Source organism: Haemaphysalis longicornis, unplaced genomic scaffold (genome assembly GCF_048455015.1).
Source record: "Haemaphysalis longicornis isolate Haplotype H1 unplaced genomic scaffold, Haemaphysalis longicornis Haplotype H1 scaffold_2, whole genome shotgun sequence".
Classification (NCBI taxonomy): Eukaryota; Metazoa; Arthropoda; class Arachnida; order Ixodida; family Ixodidae; genus Haemaphysalis; species Haemaphysalis longicornis.
The window spans coordinates 159,717,113-159,735,823 of record NW_027526295.1 but is presented as its reverse complement, the minus strand read 5'-3'; positions in this window follow the sequence as shown (position 1 = coordinate 159,735,823).

The following is an 18,711-nucleotide window of genomic DNA, read 5'->3' as shown; positions in this document are numbered from 1 at the left end:
CCGGTGGATGGTTCATCGTTGTCAGCAGGTTACTTTTCCGTATGCTTTAATGCTTCTCCTGCACGAAATCTTGCTGTATCCCATCATTACACTTTCCACGCACTATTCGGTCTAGTGTTGTGAATAACTTATTTTCTCCGTATGCTTCATTGCTCTTTTGCCCGAAATGTCACTTTGTAAGCTATTTTTGTTCACTGCTATGGTTCGCCATGTTCTACGATTTGTACACGTGTATTCTTTCTATTCTTTCGTTTGTCAGTTTGTTTAAAGAATGCTGTGTGCGAATTTATACTGCCATTGATGACTAGCTACGAAGTGTCTTTTTTTTCCTAGATCACTGGAGATTTGTTCTCGTACGTACGTCACATCTTTATTTTACTTTTTTCATAATGTGCAAACCCTTGTTACTTGCAAAAGTATCAAATGTAAGCTAACAATTTGTTGTATCTATCCATTTCATGTCATGAGCCGGGGGCTCGTTCAACTGATTTTTTTCTGTGTGCTGTTTCTTTGTTTATTTCCTGCCTTGTGTGTCATTTCTCAAAATCCTCGCACAACCTGCGCTATTCTTGGGTGGCTCACGCACACCTCTGTCGGCGTCGGCGCTCTTCGAGTGGTCGTCATTGTCCGCCTTGTTCCCGGGACGCGGGCCTCGGATAAGCCATTTGTGGCTATTATCTGGTCTCCTGGGGAAGCGGCGGCATTTTCCTTTGAGGACGCGGCCCCCTCGCTAATCCTCCCACCTGCATTCTTGAACTTCAACGTCGCCTTCTGCCATTTTGCGTTCCCCAGTGTCCGGATGCATAATTGTCGATTCTACGCTTCCGCCTTATGCGGCAGGTTGTTTCCGCTCCTGTGGAGTGAGATGTCCAGTACCCCTTCCTTATTTGTTTACTTTTCTTAATATTGCTGTGCGTGGGTGGGCGGTGGCTGAAGGAAACACGCTTCCTAAGTGCCTCGCTTTTGCTTTTCGCCGCGTTGTATATTGAGATGGATTACCTGCGCGCCCAGTCGTGCAGTACGTTTCTTTCCACTTCTTTCTTGCTGTACTTCCTTCTTGTACACTTTTGAAATAATGTGTCCACGGGCTCACAGCGCTCCCTGCGAGCCTACATATACCCTGTATTGAAACGTCGTATTAAATATTGTTATGCTTTTCGTGGTGACTCTAATTTAATATATATATATATATATATATATATATATATAGTCCCCGGTCGAAACGTTAAAACCTGTCCTCTTTCGACGTGTTTCATTTTCTTCATTATACTTACCGGTGTCCAAGAAATTGTTTCCCGCTTTATATATATATATATATATATATAAGAGAAGAAAAACTTCGAACAAGGTAAAAGCACGAGTGTGGCCTACGTTTCAGCAAAGAGATCTTGCTTTCCTCAGGGCGTTCTCTACCATCTTCAAAGTTCTACTACTCCCTATATATATATATATATATATATATATATATATATATATATATATATATATATATAATATTGTAGCGTTGATTATGGACGCGATATCTGTAATTGGCACAGTCGTTCATGCAAGGACAATTCCCCGTTATATTCGGCTTGGTACACGCCCGACGACGAGAAGGCAGAAGAAGCGCTTGGCGCACGGGCCGATCCTGTATCGCGTCGGACCTTGCTTGCTTAGCATGTAGAACCTCGGCTTCTCCGCAGCTCTAACTGCTCGTTAGTGGTCCAATCAACCACGCTTCAGTTTGGGGGAGTGGGCGGGTTTGTTCCCAGCGTGACCGCACCTTCGCATCGCAAGACTTCGATACCATATCCTGGAGTTATGAAGCAGACGGCTACAGCCCGTGATGCAGCTGAACACCGACCAGGACATGGCACCTTCCTCACCGCAGCCCATCATGTGTTCGGGTGCGCTTCGCCAGCGAGACCCCCCTAACTTCGATGGAACGGATGACAACGACGTGGAGGAGTGGCTGCCGCAGTACGAACGAGGGAGCACGCACAACAGATGGGACGATCGCATGAATCTTAATGACGTTGAGTTTCATTTGGACCACCTAGCCAAGAAGTGGTTCCACAACAACGCAGCCACCATGGCTACCTGGGCTGAATTCAAAAACCGTATTTTCGAGGTCTTCGGCCGTCCCGCTGTGCGGAAGCGTCTTGATAAGCAGCGTCTCCGCAAGAAGCCTTCACACTTTATATCCAGGATGGAGAGACCTTCACAAGTTATATCGAGGATGTTGTGGACCTATGCAACCGTGTTGATTCAGCTATGGCGGAAGCAGAGAAAACTAAGCACCTGATGAAAGGAATCCATGATGATGCTTTCCAGATGCTGTTAGCGAAAGATCTGCGAACCGTTGCTGACATCATCACCCAGTGCCGAAGCTACGAAGAACTCCGAAGGCAGAGGGCGCTTACCCGGGGCTCTTCTGTCCATGGAGAGCCGCTGTCGAGCTTGACAGAGGCGGGGGCCGACGCATCCTTGATGAGGCAGCTTCAACAGTATGTTCGCAAAAAAGTCGCTCGGCAAGTGTCACGTCTTACCCTGGAGCCTGAATGCACAATTCCACCGTCTGTTCCTGGCCCATCTCCTCGATACGGAGTGCCTCCGCAGCCTACCGAAGTGACTCCTTCCGTTGTCTCGCCGACACTTCCAGCGCTTCGCTACATGATCAAGGAACAGGTGGCTGAGGCACTGCCACCCACTCTGTATTATGCACCCCTCACGTATGCCGAAACCATGGGGAGACCGGTACAGCCAGCGGGGACGTCTTTTCGGGCCATGCCGCCAACCCCGCCACGCTCTGCGGTACGCAGGAATCCGCCACCGGGGTATCCGGGCGCACGGCTGATAATCGCCCCATCTGTTTCTCCTGCCAACTTCCAGGCCATGTGGCCCGTTACTGCCGCCGCCGCCGCGTGTTCGCGATGAATGATAACGCTGGAAACCACACTTTTGGCTTTCCACACGGGTCTTCGCAGCTAATGACCGACGTGCCACGCAGGTCCCCGTTACCTGCCTCCGGTTACAACGATTTCTGTCGTCGTGATGCCGATAGCCGCCGTTCAAGCTCCCCACGACACCGCTCACTATCGCCTATGCGACGTCGCTCAAGCCCAACTGCACAGGAAAACTAGCCGCCGCAGTTCCAGAGGCAAGAGCTGCGCGACTTTCGAACTGTAAAAGGCCTACAAATGTAATCGACGTATCTGTTGAGGGTGTATGGACAGTCGCACTGGTCGACACACGCGCAGCAGTCTCCGTCATTACCGCCGATATTTGCCGCTCGCTCAGAGACGTTACGCTGCCGCAATTTTCGTTATGTACCGCAACTGCGCAACGTGTAAAACCTTTGGCAGCCTGCACGGCGCGTGTCACGATCCAGGATGTCGTGTACACCATCGAGTTCCTCGTGCTGCCATCCTGCTCCCATGACGTCATTTTAGGCTGTGACTTTTTATCTCGCGATCGCGCAATAATCGGCTGTGCGCGTGCACAAGTAGAATTTTATTCTCCCTTATACGCGCCTTACGCCGACCTTCAGTCCGATGCCCCTGCAAAGCTCAACGTGGCTCACGACACGGCCATTCCTCCCCGCTCAGCTGCTCTCGTGCCGCTCTGCTGCTCTTCCATTCCCCACGCACCGGTTCTTTTTACGCCGTCGCGCTTATTTCTCCACCGAAAATCGCTGTCTCTGCCATTCGCCCTACTGACAGTTCATGCTGGCACGAGCGCCATAGTAGTCAACAACGAGTCCTTGGAACCCCTTCGTCTCCTGCACGGTGAGGTCCTTGGCTGCGTCGAAGTTGTTGGGTCACAGCTTGTCACCGCCGTACCAGACGACTCTCCGTCATGGGTTCCAGTGGCTGGACTGAGTCCTTCCCCTTCGGCACCAGACCTGTCGCCTCCGCACATTGGCGGTTCGATCGATCCTGCCCTCAGATCAGACCAACGAGTGAGGCTCCTCGCTCTGCTATATCGGTTCCGCTCTTCTTTTGACGGCACAAAGGCACCGCTGGGCCGAACATCTGCAGTTGCTCACTCTATTGACACCGGCTCGCATGCACCACTGCGCCAACGACCGTACCGTGTGTCGCCGAAGGAGCGCAGCACTATTGACGAAGAAGTGAACGATATGCTCAAGCGGGGAGTAAGTCGGCCCTCCAACCGTCCCTGGGCGTATCCTATGGTGGTTGTAACAAAAAAGGACGGTTCCATCCGCTTTTGCGTAGATTATAGCCGTCTGAACAGCATCACGCGGAAGGATGTCTATCCTTAACCACGTATCGACGATGCCCTTGACAGTTTACAAGGCGCCAAGTTTTTTTCTTCCCTTGATCTGCGGTCTGGATATTGGCAGGCACCCATGGCGGAGGCCGATCGCGCGAAAACGGTGTTCATCACTCCTGACGGCCTGTATGAATTTAACGTTATGCCCTTTGGCCTGTGCAACGCTCCTGCCACATTCGAGAGGATGATGGACACCATTTTGCGCGGCCTGAAGTGCAAAACGTGTCTCTGTTATATCGATGACATACAGTCGAACACGGATATATCGAACTCCAAAGGGATCGCGAAATAGTTCGATATATGAAAAATTCGATATAAAAAATATGGGCTCTGAGACCTCACCTGTGGCGGATGACCACTTACCGATCGGCGCATTCAAGAATGACAACTAATTCCGCACTAACGACGCAACAGGATGCTTTATTTGCGTGAAGAGAAATCACTGATCTTGGCCTGCTTCTTCGTCCTGGAAATGAAATTAAAGACGCTGGTCTCGATACTCTCGAGGCTATCCAGGTGTGACAGCCCAGTTCTTCCCATGTCGCCGCAACTACGTAGAATCAAGCTGAACGCAGCTGCCAGTTCACCGGCGGAGTACGATCGTGTAGCCGCATCCTCGTCCGGACGATCTTCGCCACACGAGCTATCAGCCTGTGTTCCTGCAACCGCAGCTACGATATCCTCATCACCGACGCTCGCAACAGCCTAAACATTGCTGTCAGCGTTCACGAAGTCGCCAGCAGACAGTCCGGCTGGAACAGCAGCCAGGAAAAGGGACGACAGCTCGCGAAACATGTCGTCCATGCCCTATTCGTCGTCGTCGCCGTCTTTGCAAGCTTCCGAATGTTCGGCCGTCACGAAGCCTGCCTTCCGGAAGCAGTTGGCGACGCTCTGCTTTACGCTGTTCAAGGCACCCGTCATCATGTGTATGGCCCTCAACTGGTCAACTTTAAGCTCGGTGCCCACGCGGAGGTTCATCAAAAGCCTATCGAGGAGTCGCCTCCTGTACCCAACCTTGAACGACGTAGTCGAGCGGCTGCAGCCTGGCTGTTGTGTTCGGAGGCCGAAACTTGAGCTCGGTGCTGTCGAGCTCGCAGGTGGTTTGGTTGGCCGAGCAGTTATCCATGAGAAGGCAAGCGTGACGCTCCGACGCCCCCGGCTTCTGTCCCTGTTGGGTTTCGGCGAAGGCACTAAGCGACCGCGGAAATCGGGGGTGCAGCGACCGCCGAAGAGCACCTTCCAGCTCGGGCGGTGTTCGATATACCAAATGTCGGGAAAAATACCGTTCGATATAAACGTACGAATTCCTATACTTTTACACAGAATTTTCAAGGGGATAATTCATGAGTTCGATATAGACAATAATTCGATATACCCGTGTTCGATATATCCGTGTTCGACTGTAGTCGTTTTTCTCCCGACTTCGACACTTATTTGAGGCGCCTGGAGCAGGTTTTGACTTGCTTTGCCAATGCCAGATTCCAACTCAACATGAAGAAATGCCACTTTGCGGCGCGAAAGTTGACCATACTGGGCGACGTTGTGTCGAAGGAGGGAATTCTTCCCGACGCCACCAAACTTCGCGCGGTCGCCGAGTTCTCTAAACCGACCACCATGAAGGCCCTGCGGAGCTTTATTGGACTATGTTCATATTTCCGCCGCTTCATTCGCAACTTTGCCGCCATACTCGCGCCCTTGACAGCGCTTCTCGGTAAGGAAAGAGGTATTGGCGCTTGGTCGAGAGATTGCGATGAAGCCTTCGCGAAGTTACGGCGACTCCTTACTTCCCCGCCTATTCTGCGACACTTTGACCCCACCGCGCCAACAGCAATCCACACGGATGCCAGCGGCGCCGGAATCGGTGCAGTGCTTGCCCAACGAAAAGCTGGTTTTGACGATTATGTCGTCGCTTATGCCAGTCATACGCTCAGAAAAGCTGAGGTAAATTATTTGGCCACGGAAAAGGAGTGCTTGGCCATCGTGTGGGTGCTTACAAAATTTCGACCATATTTGTACGGCCGTCCTTTTAACGTTGTGACGGACCACCACGCATTGTGTTGGTTGTCGTCACTCAAAGACCCGTCTGGCCGCCTTGGTCGCTGGGCTCTGCGACTTCAAGAGCATGACATCCGTGTGCTGTACCGTTCCGGCCGGAAGCATTCAGACGCTGACGCTCTGTCTCGCTCCCCCCTACCGGCGGAAGACTCGTGCTCCGTTTCTGTTGATGCTGGCCTGTCGTCCCTCGACATCACAGACATGCCAGCCGAGCAGCGCAAGGACCCCTGGATTGCTTCCCTTATGGACTTCCTCTCTGGTGTGTCGTCTACTCAAGAATCGCGTGCACTGCGCCGACAAGCTGCCCACTTTGCACTCCGCGATGAAATGCTCTTCAGGCGCGACTACCTATCAGGAGATCGCAAATGGTTACTGGTAATACCTCGCCATTTGCGCACGCACGGACATATGCGCATCCTTCCACGCTGACCCCAGCTGCGCTCACGCCGGTGTGTTAAAAACGTATCAACGGCTTCGCGTACGGTATTACTGGATGGAGGGGAATGTACACATTCGTGGACAAGTACATCCAGTCATGCATCAACTGTCAGCGGCGCAAATCCCCTCTTGCTCCTGCGGCGGGCCCGCTGCAGGCATTTCCGTGCCCCGAAAGACCGTTCGATCGCATTGGAATAGACCTTTACGGCCCCCTACCGTGCACAGCTGCTGGCAACCGTTGGGTCATTGTGGCAGTGGATCACCTTACGCGCTATGCAGAAACCGCCGCTCTAGCAATTGCCATGGCACGTGACGTCGCGTCCTTCCTGTTACGCCGCTTCATACTTCGCCATTGTGCTCCTCGAGAGCTGCTCAGTGACCGAGGTGGCGTCTTCCTGTCGGAAGTCATCGAAGCCCTCCTGCGGGAACGTCGAATTGTTCACCGAACTACATCGTCTTACCACCCGCAGACGGATGGACTCACTGAACGGTTTAACCGCACTTTGAGTGTTATGCTTTCGATGTACGTGGCGTCGGTCCATTCTGACTGGGACGTGATACTTCCCTTTGTCACGTACGCCTACAACACGGCCACGCAGACGATGACGGGATTATCACCTTTTTTCCTGCTCTACGGACGGGAGCCGGCGTGCACTCTTGACACAATTTTGCCGTATCACCCAGATCACACCGAGTTCGCACCCATTTCGGAAGTAGTCAAGCATGCCGAAGAGTGCCGTCAGCTCGCCCGCTCGCTCACATCTGAACACCAGCAACACTAGAAGCATAACCTCGACGGTTCCACCGCGGCTCCCACCTATAGGCCTGATTCACCTGTCTAGCTTTGGGTCCCATTCCCTACACCCGGTCTCTCACCGAAGCTTGTTGCGAAATATCATGGACCTTATAGAGTCGTCAAGCAAACTTCACCAGTGAATTACCTTATAGAACCGGTTGCGCCCGCACCCTACCGCCGACACCGTGGACACGAGATAGTTCACGCCAACCGGCTGAAAGAGTATTACGATCCTGTGGTCTCCTCGTCACCTTGAGTCGCCAGGATGGCTCCTTTTCCACCGGGGGCGAATATTGTAGCGTTGATTATGGACGGGATATCAGTAATTGGCACAGTTGTTCGTTCATGCAAGGACAATTCCCCGTTGGGGATATTCGGTTTGGTACACTCCCGACGACGAGAAGGCAGAAGAAGCGCTTGGCGCACGGGCCGATCGAGTATAGTGTCGGACCTTGCTTGCTTAGCACGAAGAACCTCGGCTTCTCCGCAGCTCTAACTGCTCGTTAGTGGTCCAATAAACCACGCTTCAATATACATATACATATATATATATATATATATATATATATATATATATATATATATATATATATATATAAAAGTTGCAGTCCTTATTGCCAGTGCTGTTTGGCGTTTCAACAGTGTTTTTATAGTGCCGAATAAGGCATGGTTGCCTTTTTTTTATGCAGGGAGAAATAATTGAAAATTCAAGTCGAGAAAAAATGCGCCGTTTTTTCCGGAAGCGGGAATCGAACCCACAACCTCCGCATAACGCGTGCGGTGCTCTACCATTGAGCTAGTTCCGCGGCGACTCCTCTCTCGACTATACAGCGGGGTTTTGTATTTACGACTGCTCAGAGCCCGGTCAGCTAGCGCCGCCCCTCGACAACCGCGGGAAGATGTAGAACGTCTTTTCCCAGCGGCCGCACGTAAGACGTGGTCGGAAGTCGGGGATAGCCAAAGGCGTTTCAGACTGCTGAAGACAGAACCCTCGTAATGCATTTTGTAGAACAGAGACGTACGGGACGAGGGATTCCGTAAGGACACATATCAAAGTTGCAGTCCTTATTGCCAGTGCTGTTTGGCGTTTCAACAGTGTTTTTATAGTGCCGAATAAGGCATGATTGCCTTTTTTTTTTATGCAGGAAGAAATAATTGAAAATTCAAGTCGAGAAAAAATGCGCCGTTTTTTCCGGAAGCGGGAATCGAACCCACAACCTCCGCATAACGCGTGCGGTGCTCTACCATTGAGCTAGCGGCGACTCCTCTCTAGACTATACAGCGGGGTTTTGTATTTACGACTGCTCAGAGCCCGGTCAACTAGCGCCGCCCCTCGACCACCGCGGGAAGACGTAGAACGTCTTTTCCCAGCGGCCGCACGTAAGACGTGGTCGGAAGTCGGGGATAGGCAAAGGCATTTCAGACTGCTGAAGACAGAACCCTCGTAATGCATTTTGTAGAACAGAGACGTACGGGACGAGGGATTCCGTAAGGACACATATCAAAGTTGCAGTCCTTATTGCCAGTGCTGTTTGGCGTTTCAACAGTGTTTTTATAGTGCCGAATAAGGCATGATTGCCTTTTTTTTTTTTATGCAGGAAGAAATAATTGAAAATTCAAGTCGAGAAAAAATGCGCCGTTTTTTCCGGAAGCGGGAATCGAACCCACAACCGCGCATTTTTTCTCGACTTGAATTTTCAATTATTTCTTCCTGCATAAAAAAGAAAAGGCAATCATGCCTTATTCGGCACTATAAAAACACTGTTGAAACGCCAAACAGCACTGGCAATTGGCGGTGAGCGCGAACACAGGCGGCGCTGCGAAGTGCGCCTCCGTGACGTCAGCTTAGGGATTCTCGCATTTGTCGTCTGCTTCACTCAGGATCGCTCTCCCTGCTGTTTCTTTGCGCTCGGTCAACGTCTGATACTTGTCCGCACCAGAATTGGCGTGTGGGTAACTTTTTATCATAATAATACGCTTAAAATCGCATACACTAACTCATGGTGTCAATTAAAGTATAGTTTTGGATACCGCTACGGGAGAAACATTGCTGGCGCCACCCCATTCCTTGCGAAGCCGGTCCTGAGCGGAGCGCGAAGAGTCGGAACTAGGCGTCAGCTTCTCAAGTAAGCATTCGAACAAAAGGAACAGTCAGCTGCTAATAACCGACAACAGCGAAAATGCAAGACCAAAACAAATTCTAGGCCTTCAGGGCTTGTTGGCTTTGGCAGAAGGCATTACGATTCCCGGTAATCATATGTAAGGTAAAACAGTTTTTGCAACCTTGCCGAACGCTCGAACGTGTTTTGTCACATCACTTTACGTTGTCAAGGCATGAAAATTTGCCGACATGCACTATAGACTGCAAAAACTGTAGGTTGAGTTCCAAATAACCCAGTGTGTATATACGGGCGTGCTGATTCTATACTAGGCATCTACCAGTATGGAGGTTTATTGAGCAAAACGAGTCACGTCTTCGTTAAATTTATAGTAACGCATATATGTTTGTTAAGACCTGGAGGGATATTTCGGAACATTTTGCACAGCCACATCTTCCCGATATTCGGATATGCGTTATAGGAAAACTGCACTCAAGAGGAGGAGGACTAGTAAGGGGAGGAGGGGAAAACTTTGTTTAACAATAAATCGATCTGGTTAGTGGGACGGGTCCTCAGTCCAGGACAAGAGAGTAAAAGTAATTTTTTTTCAAATCGTAGAACGCCATCCCGAGTAGAATAGGATTTGTTCTTCGCGCCTGGAAGGGTTCAAAAGCAATAAAGGGCTACTTGAAATTCTTCGGTTTCGATTCTTGTAATATATGCAGGTATACGGTTCAAAAGCAATAAAGGGCTACTTGAAATTCTTCGGTTTCGATTCTTGTAATATATGCAGGTATACTATTTATTACGTTAGTTAGCGAGTATATCATGCCTTCGACACTGTAATCATGTCATCATTGTTCGAGTTGAGAGTCAGTTCGTTATGATAACGATATAATTACGTTAGTTAGCGAGTATATCATGCCTTCGACACTGTAATCATGTCATCATTGTTCGAGTTGAGAGTCAGTTCGTTATGATAACGATATAATTACGATAGAAATTCGGAGCACAAAAGCCGCCTTCGAGTACTGTGGACCACGTCGTTTAGGGCGCGATCGCGCGGCCGTAGCACAAACATTCTCATTGTATTTGCATGTGAATAAACAAAGCACGTTGCGGATATGCACCTTCTTGCACGCAGCCGTAATGAAAGCCAATTTGTGAAGAAAGGAATGTATGCCATACAAAATGAAGGAAGTATCCACACGACCTTTGTGAGCCTCCCAAACATTCCGAAACCTCCTAATAAGAAGTTGGTGACGGCGCAGAAAAATTAATGCGTTGGGCAGAAAAAAAGCAAGAAACATTAATCTGATACAAGACAGCAACACCGAAAGAAATAGAAGAAAGCCGCTTTATTTCCTGCTGTGCGATGCGCGTGTAGGGGCCGCTGCTTGGTACGTGGCATTAGACAGTTGAGTCTTCATTAGAGCATCTCAAAAATACTGCAGGGAAACCCACGCATTTTTAATACTTATCGAGAAGCTCTGATCGCTGATCTTCGCGAATAAGCTAGAAAGGACGAGTTACACGGTCTTCTGACCGATGCTCTGAAGAAATTGAATTGTTCTCTATCTCTTCGTGTGTTGCAAACTTTGGGGGATACAGCTTCAAATTATTCAGATGCGTCAGAAGCTGGCAAAATAATTGAGCCACTAGAAATACGCTTTTTAACGCACTAGAGCAACAAAGCGGGCCATTTCTAGTACAGGCACTGCTGCCCCTCACAAGCGGAGTGTAGCAGACGACAGCGGCGCGAGTCCCTAAGCCGACGTCAGAGCCAGGGGGCGCCACTTAAACATCTCACCGCCAATAAGGACTGCAACTTGGATATGTGTCCTTACGGAATATATATATATATATACTGGACCGGTATTCTGGAGGTCGTGGATTCGGATCCCACCTGGCGGGCATTTTTTCTTCACTTTCTTTCTTTCTTTCCAAATTCTTCATCTGTTTAAATGACCTAGCACATCCTCCCCTTTGCTTTCCGAGGTCTTCTCGACTGCCAACTCTTATTTCTGTGTTATTTTCAACGAGCCCCTCATTTCCTATTCTGATTTGCTATATATATATATATATATATATAATTTCATTTCATTTATTTCGCCCTCAAGCGCAGTAAATACAGTGAATGGATAAAAAAGCAAATACAGCGGCGTAAGGGTTCTAATACACGCAACCGAGAAAAATAAATAAAGCAACGGACAGACAGCATAAGTACAGTTCACAGATCTTGGTGAAGAACAAAATTGGTGATGTCCGCATGAAACAATACGTTATCCACTATTGTGACCAAGTCTGAGGGGAGGCAGTTCCACTCAGAAGCAGTACGTGGTACAAAGGAATGAAAAAATGAATCATGAGTACACGTGGTGACGTAGACTTTGTGGCAATGATCGCGGCTAGACGAAAGGTAGAAAGGGCGGCTGATAAACTGATGGCTCAAGGTTTCGTTTTGGTAAATTTTATGAAATAGGCAAAGCCGAGCTAGGCAAACCCGAGGCAAAGCTGAAATAGGCAAAGCGGAGGGTCAAAGTTTTTTTCATTGACGTAATACTACTAGTGCGATGATAGTTTGACAAAATGAAGCGTGCAGAGTTATTTTGTACTAATTCAAGAGAATGTATTAGCTTTGAAAGTACGGGGTCCCAGACAGATGACGCATACTCTAGCTTTGAGCGAACCAAGGATTTGTATAAAATTAATTTAGTAGCAAGAGGGGCTTTAGAAAAGTTCCGGCGTAAGTAGCCGAGTGAGCGGTTGGAATTGTTAATTATGTAATTAATATGGCATTGCCAACTGAGATCGGATGCGATATATACACCGCGATATTTATAATTGGTTACTGAAGTTAAACTGGTATTATTAAGAAGGTAATCAGCTGGGGCAGAGTTGGTACGGGACACGCGCATTACTTTACATTTATTTACGTTGAGGCCCATCTTCCACGTGGAACACCATTCAGCGATATTGTTAAGCTCAGACTGGGAGACGTCAGCACTATCAGAAATTTCACTGTAGACTAGACAATCATCTGCGAATAAGTGGACAGAAGAGGATACACAGCTCGGCAGGTCATTAATATATATTAAAAAGAGCAAAGGACCGAAGACTGAACCTTGGGGCACGCCTGACGTAACCGGGGAAAGGGGGTACTCGACACCATTTACAGATACGAACTGAGAACGATGGTTTAGGAATTGTTCAATCCACGTTAACAGACGTTGATCAATGTTTAGACTTCGGAGTTTTATTAGCAAAAGATCATGATTAATTTTATCAAAGGCCTTGGCGAAATCTAAAAAAAATGCAGTCGGCTTGAGATCGACGGTCGGTGATAGTGTGCAAGGAATGAACTAAAGAAACTAGTTGCGTTTCGCAGGAATAATTTTTCCTGAATCCACGCTGGGAAGGTGTAAAAAAGTTATTGGAGTCAAAAAAGTTCGCTAGCTCAGAGAATATTACATGTTCAATAATTTTGCACGGGACGATAGTTAAAGGAAATGGGGCAGTAATTCAAAGGTGAATGCTTCACGCCGGATTCATGATTAGGGACCACCTTCGCCGTTTGCCAGTCACCTGGAAGTGCACCTTGATTTAGTGATTGCTGAAAGAGTTTGCATAGAAATATAGATGAAGCCGTTTTTGTTTCTTTAAGAAGTCTCAAACTAATGCTGTCAGTACCACACGAAGAAGACAATTTCAAGGAATCTATAACCTTAACAACGCCGGCAGGATTTATAATGATAGATGACATAGCTGGGAAGCTAGAACACAAAATGGATGGTAACCTACAATGAGTGAGGGAACAGAAGTTGTTTACAAAAACATCATTAAGTAAAATAGCACAATCGTGGCGTGGAACAGCCGTTCCTTCGGAATCAGACAGGGAAACTTCATTTGTGTCGTTATTATTAACAATATTCCAAAACTTCTTAGGGTTTCTCGTGAGCATTGATGGAAGCCTATCACTAAAAAAATTAGTTTTAGACTCGCGCACTGCTTGCATGTAGGCATCAGCGGCCCTCTGATAAGCATGCCAACGGTCCTCGGATGAATGTTGTTTGGCTGCACGAAACAATCTTTTCTTTTTGTTGGAAAGCCTCTTGAGGAAGTCATTGCACCATGGCGATTTTGGATTTGCTGTTATAGTATTAGTTGGAACGCACATGCGCCTGAGTTACATCATTTTAGAACAAAAAGCGTCCCAATTTTCTTGAACAGAACGTTTCTCAAAATAAGGTAGATACTCGTCTAAAAAAACGAAAAGTTCGCGGTTGAAAGTATCAAAATCACCTCTTTTATAGTTAAATATGATTTTATGTTTCGTGGGGGCCCTGGTAATGCTAGCGTCCAAGTAGAAATGCAAGAGAGAATGGTCACTTAGTCCTGGCAAAACTGAGGTGCTGTTTATAAGTTCGGGTTTGGTTGTTGAAACAAGGTCAAGAATGTTTGCAGAAGTAATTGTTACTCTAGTAGGACTAGCTACTATTTGCGTTAAGTTAAACAGTGAGCAGACTTCAAGAAATGCCTCAGCTTGGGAGGAATATGACGTACATTGGGGTGGCTTGAACGTCCAATCGATTGAAGGGTAGTTAAAGGCGCCTAACAATGTTATAGGGGAAATCGGGTATCGTGTTCTAATATCATTGTGTCGTGCAAGTCGTCAACAAAACTGGGGTCAGCATTCGGAGGACGGTAACACACGCCAAAGACGTGTTTCGTATTATTTACCAAGACATAACACCAAACTGACTCAAGTCTAGCTGGAATATTTATTCAAAACGACTGTAAACCGACACACACACACACACACACACACACACACACACATATATATATATATATATATATATATATATATATATATATATATATATATATATATATCAAGGTTGCAGTCGTCATTGCCAGTGCTATTCGGCTTTTTTTTTTTTTTTCGAAATATTTAATAGGGCCGAATGACGTGTGCTTGTCACGTTTCTTTTGATTCATTGATAAATAAGCGAAAATATAAGTCGAGAAAAAATCCGCCGTTTTCCGGGAGCGGGACTCGAACCCACATCTCCGCATAACCGGTGCGGTGCGTTCACCATTACGCTATCCCCACAGCGGCTTCTCTCTCGACTTTAAAGCGGGGGTTTATATTTACAAGAGCTCTGAGGCCGGTCAACTAGCGCCGCCCCTCGACTACCGCGGGAGACGTAGAACGTCTTCTTTCCCAGCGGCCGCCACGTAGAACGTGGTCGGAGGTCGGGGTTAGCAATTGGCATATCCGAACTGCTGGAGCCAGTGCCTCGTAATGCATGTAGCAGAACAGAGAGATACGGGACGAGGGACTCGGTAAAGATACATATCAAGGTTGCAGTCGTCATTGCCAGTGCTATTCGGCTTTTTTTTTTTTTTTTTCGAAATATTTAATAGGGCCGAATGAGTCCCTCGTCCCGTATCTCTCTGTTCTGCTACATGCATTACGAGGCACTGGCTCCAGCAGTTCGGATATGCCAATTGCTAACCCCGACCTCCGACCACGTTCTACGTGGCGGCCGCTGGGAAAGAAGACGTTCTACGTCTCCCGCGGTAGTCGAGGGGCGGCGCTAGTTGACCGGCCTCAGAGCTCTTGTAAATATAAACCCCCGCTTTAAAGTCGAGAGAGAAGCCGCTGTGGGGATAGCGTAATGGCTAACGCACCGCACCGGTTATGCGGAGATGTGGGTTCGAGTCCCGCTCCCGGAAAACGGCGGATTTTTTCTCGACTTATATTTTCGCTTATTTATCAATGAATCAAAAGAAACGTGACAAGCACACGTCATTCGGCCCTATTAAATATTTCGAAAAAAAAAAAAAAAGCCGAATAGCACTGGCAATGACGACTGCAACCTTGATATGTATCTTTACCGAGTCCCTCGTCCCGTATCTCTCTCTCTCTCTCTCTCTCTCTCTATATATATATATATATATATATATATATATATATAGAAAGAAATGCCGGCAGTCTACAACGCCAAAGAAGGCATAGGGGAGTGGTTAGATTTTTTTTACCGTTATTGACGTTACATTATTTTTTTTAATTAATTACGTAAGAAAGAAAGAAAGAAAGAAAAACACGCGCCCAGAGTGGGGACCGAACCCACGCCTTTCGATTAGATCTCGAATGCCTTACCAATTCGGCTATCTGGGCGACTGTGTTCTGCTTCACTTTCTGGGGTATTTATAGTTACTGCAACTGTATCTGACGCTTAAGGGTGGTAGCCAGCGCCACTCAGACTACGCGGGGAGAAGGGGACCTTCTTTTTCAACCCCCAGGGCGTGACGCGAACGTCTACAGCCTGTCATGAGCGGTTAACTGGCGGGAAACCCTCTTATGCTACCTTGGCATCAAGGCTGCCAGAACCGAGGCCCTCGCTAAGCTTTCGCACGATAATAGGGTTTGGAAATGAGGGGCTCGTTAGGAAATACAGAAAGAAATGCCGGCAGTCTACAACACCAAAGAAGGCATAGGGGAGTGGTTAGATTTTTTTTACCGTTAGTGACGTTACATTATTATTTTTTATTAATTACGTAAGAAAGAAAGAAAGAAAAACACGCGCCCAGAGGGGGGACCGAACCCACGCCTTTCGATTAGATCTCGAATGCCTTACCAATTCGGCTATCTGGGCGACTGTGTTCTGCTTCAGTTTCTGGGGTATATATATATATATATATATATATATATATATATATATATATATATATATATATATATATAAGGTTAGTAGAGACAGAGACACACGAGAAGGACATTAAAAAAAAAGTTCGGTGTACATCTCTTCTCGTTGGTTATGGCTGGTGGTTTGGTGCTCTTCCTTTCTGGTTAGTGCCAGAGCGAGGCTTGGTTCCGTTGACGAATTCTTTACGGCGTCTTCCAGAATGATCAGGTCTGGCTTTCCAAAGAGGCGTGTTAAGCGGTCAATGGAAACGATGCTGTATTTATTGCAAAATTAATCAATTGAAGTTAAAATTTTGATTCGTCCTCCAAATCGTGGGTATTCCTGACGTCTGCAACGACATCACGAGAACAGGTCCTCACGCTAAACCTAGTGTGCTGAAGCATAGCCTCCAGGATCGGCTGGGGAGCCTTGTGTACCGTTAGTCAACCAAGATGGCGCCACCATACCGCGGCGGGCAGTTTTCGGCTTTTGCTTAGTTTTTGACAGTATTTGTACCTGGCTTGTTTTTGTTTAGGTTGAACATAGTCGTTTCGAGAAACATGGTGTTCGCTCGACAAATATAATCACGTAATACACCGTTGCTTACGCCAATACACCAGTGGCGTCCGACACAAATCGAAAACGCAGCAGTGCTGTGCAGCTAAAACTAGCATAATGCGCGCAGTACCGACAGCAGTACGCATCGGTGTTTCTGTGTTTACGTATACCTTTTAAACTTTCACTTCTTACCGCACCATTTCTATTGCTATGAAAAGAATGTTCCCTAAATGTAAGCACAAATAGCTTCCTAATTTGCGTTTGCTTTTGCTGGCCTCAGCCAATCCCAGAAGCTGGAACGTACGTCATCATAGGTACGACATCACGTACGACATCATAGGGAGATGAACTAGTGGGTCGCATGGCCATTGCCTTACTTCCTAATTATATAACTGATTTGAGCGAACTTTACGTTAAAAGTGGTGTCAGTATGATTTTAACGAGGCAGTCTTTCGAACGAATCAAACTTGTGATTTGTCAACATGGCCGCTTTAAATAACTCACACACCTGGAAAGTGAAAACACTTGACAAGTTTCACCTTCAAGAGTTGCTCGGTGGCTGCTAACCACAAGGATGCGAGTTCGATCACGGCCCCCAGAGTGGGTCGGTGATCGAACTGGAACGAAGTGGGGCGGCGATCAGAACACCGTGAAAATTTTACCGTGCCCCATTTAATGCCAATGCAGTAAAAAAGACACTCGCGCTCGTATATGAATTGAACCCGGGTATCCGAAGGAGGAGTTGTCTGGGTTAACAGGGCGCTACCTCAGTAGGTTGCAGGTGGCAGAACAAGAGTGACAGCGTAGTGCGTGCAGCGCTGACATCATCGCATCACAGGGGAACATAACGGAATGTGAGAAGAACAAGGGCATCAGCTTCACACTTATCACCAGTTTTCAGTAAAAAAAAAAAAAACATCAGGCATATTTTAGGCGAAACATCAATACATAACTGATGTTTCTAATGTTGTTACAGACATACAGACAGACCAATATTTTCGCATTTAGGCTCTCCTTTAAAAATTAAACTGATTATTAAAACGATTCTTAATGGGCTACTTAAACGGGAAATGTTGGCCTCTCTGTCTATCTGTTGATACAGCCGCCCGTCCAAAAGTGAATTAAATTCTTGATCGAGAAGCTTATTAAAATGTGCTTTGTGACTAGTTGGTCGATTATGCCTTACAAAATATAGCGCTAACCGGACACACAAAGTAAGGAAGACAAACAACGCGCAACTCACAACTGTTAATCTAAATGAAAGCAAGTTGCCTTAAATAGGCTTCTACACATACTTACAAAAACATAAAAGTATATAGTAAAAACAATGAAAACCACAATACCCAGAGTTCGCCCATACAAAAATGGCCTAGGGGGGCCTATGGAAACATTTACGGTGAGCTATCGCCACATATGGATCCTTATGGCCAGGCATGAAATGAGAGAGAAAAGGCTGTAGCCAGCTATTAAAGCTTTAAGTATCGGCAACTAAAGACTGTGAAGCATTAAATTCTCTCTAGACGACTATAGAACATATTAGTATGTTTAAGCTCTAAAGTCGCGGCTGTCCAAGTTACTTTATTCAGATAAAGAAATACTATGTATGGTTTTAGTTCTATAGACCACCCACGAGTAATCTCATTTGGGTGGTTGTAGACAGTTGTTTAGCTCTAAGTCTGCAGACTTACAACCAGGATGTCGAAGCGGAGTTTTTTCGTGTTCGGTTCGGGTTCGGTTCCTAACCTAACCTAACCTAACCTAACCTAACCTAACCTTACCTAACCTTGGAAAA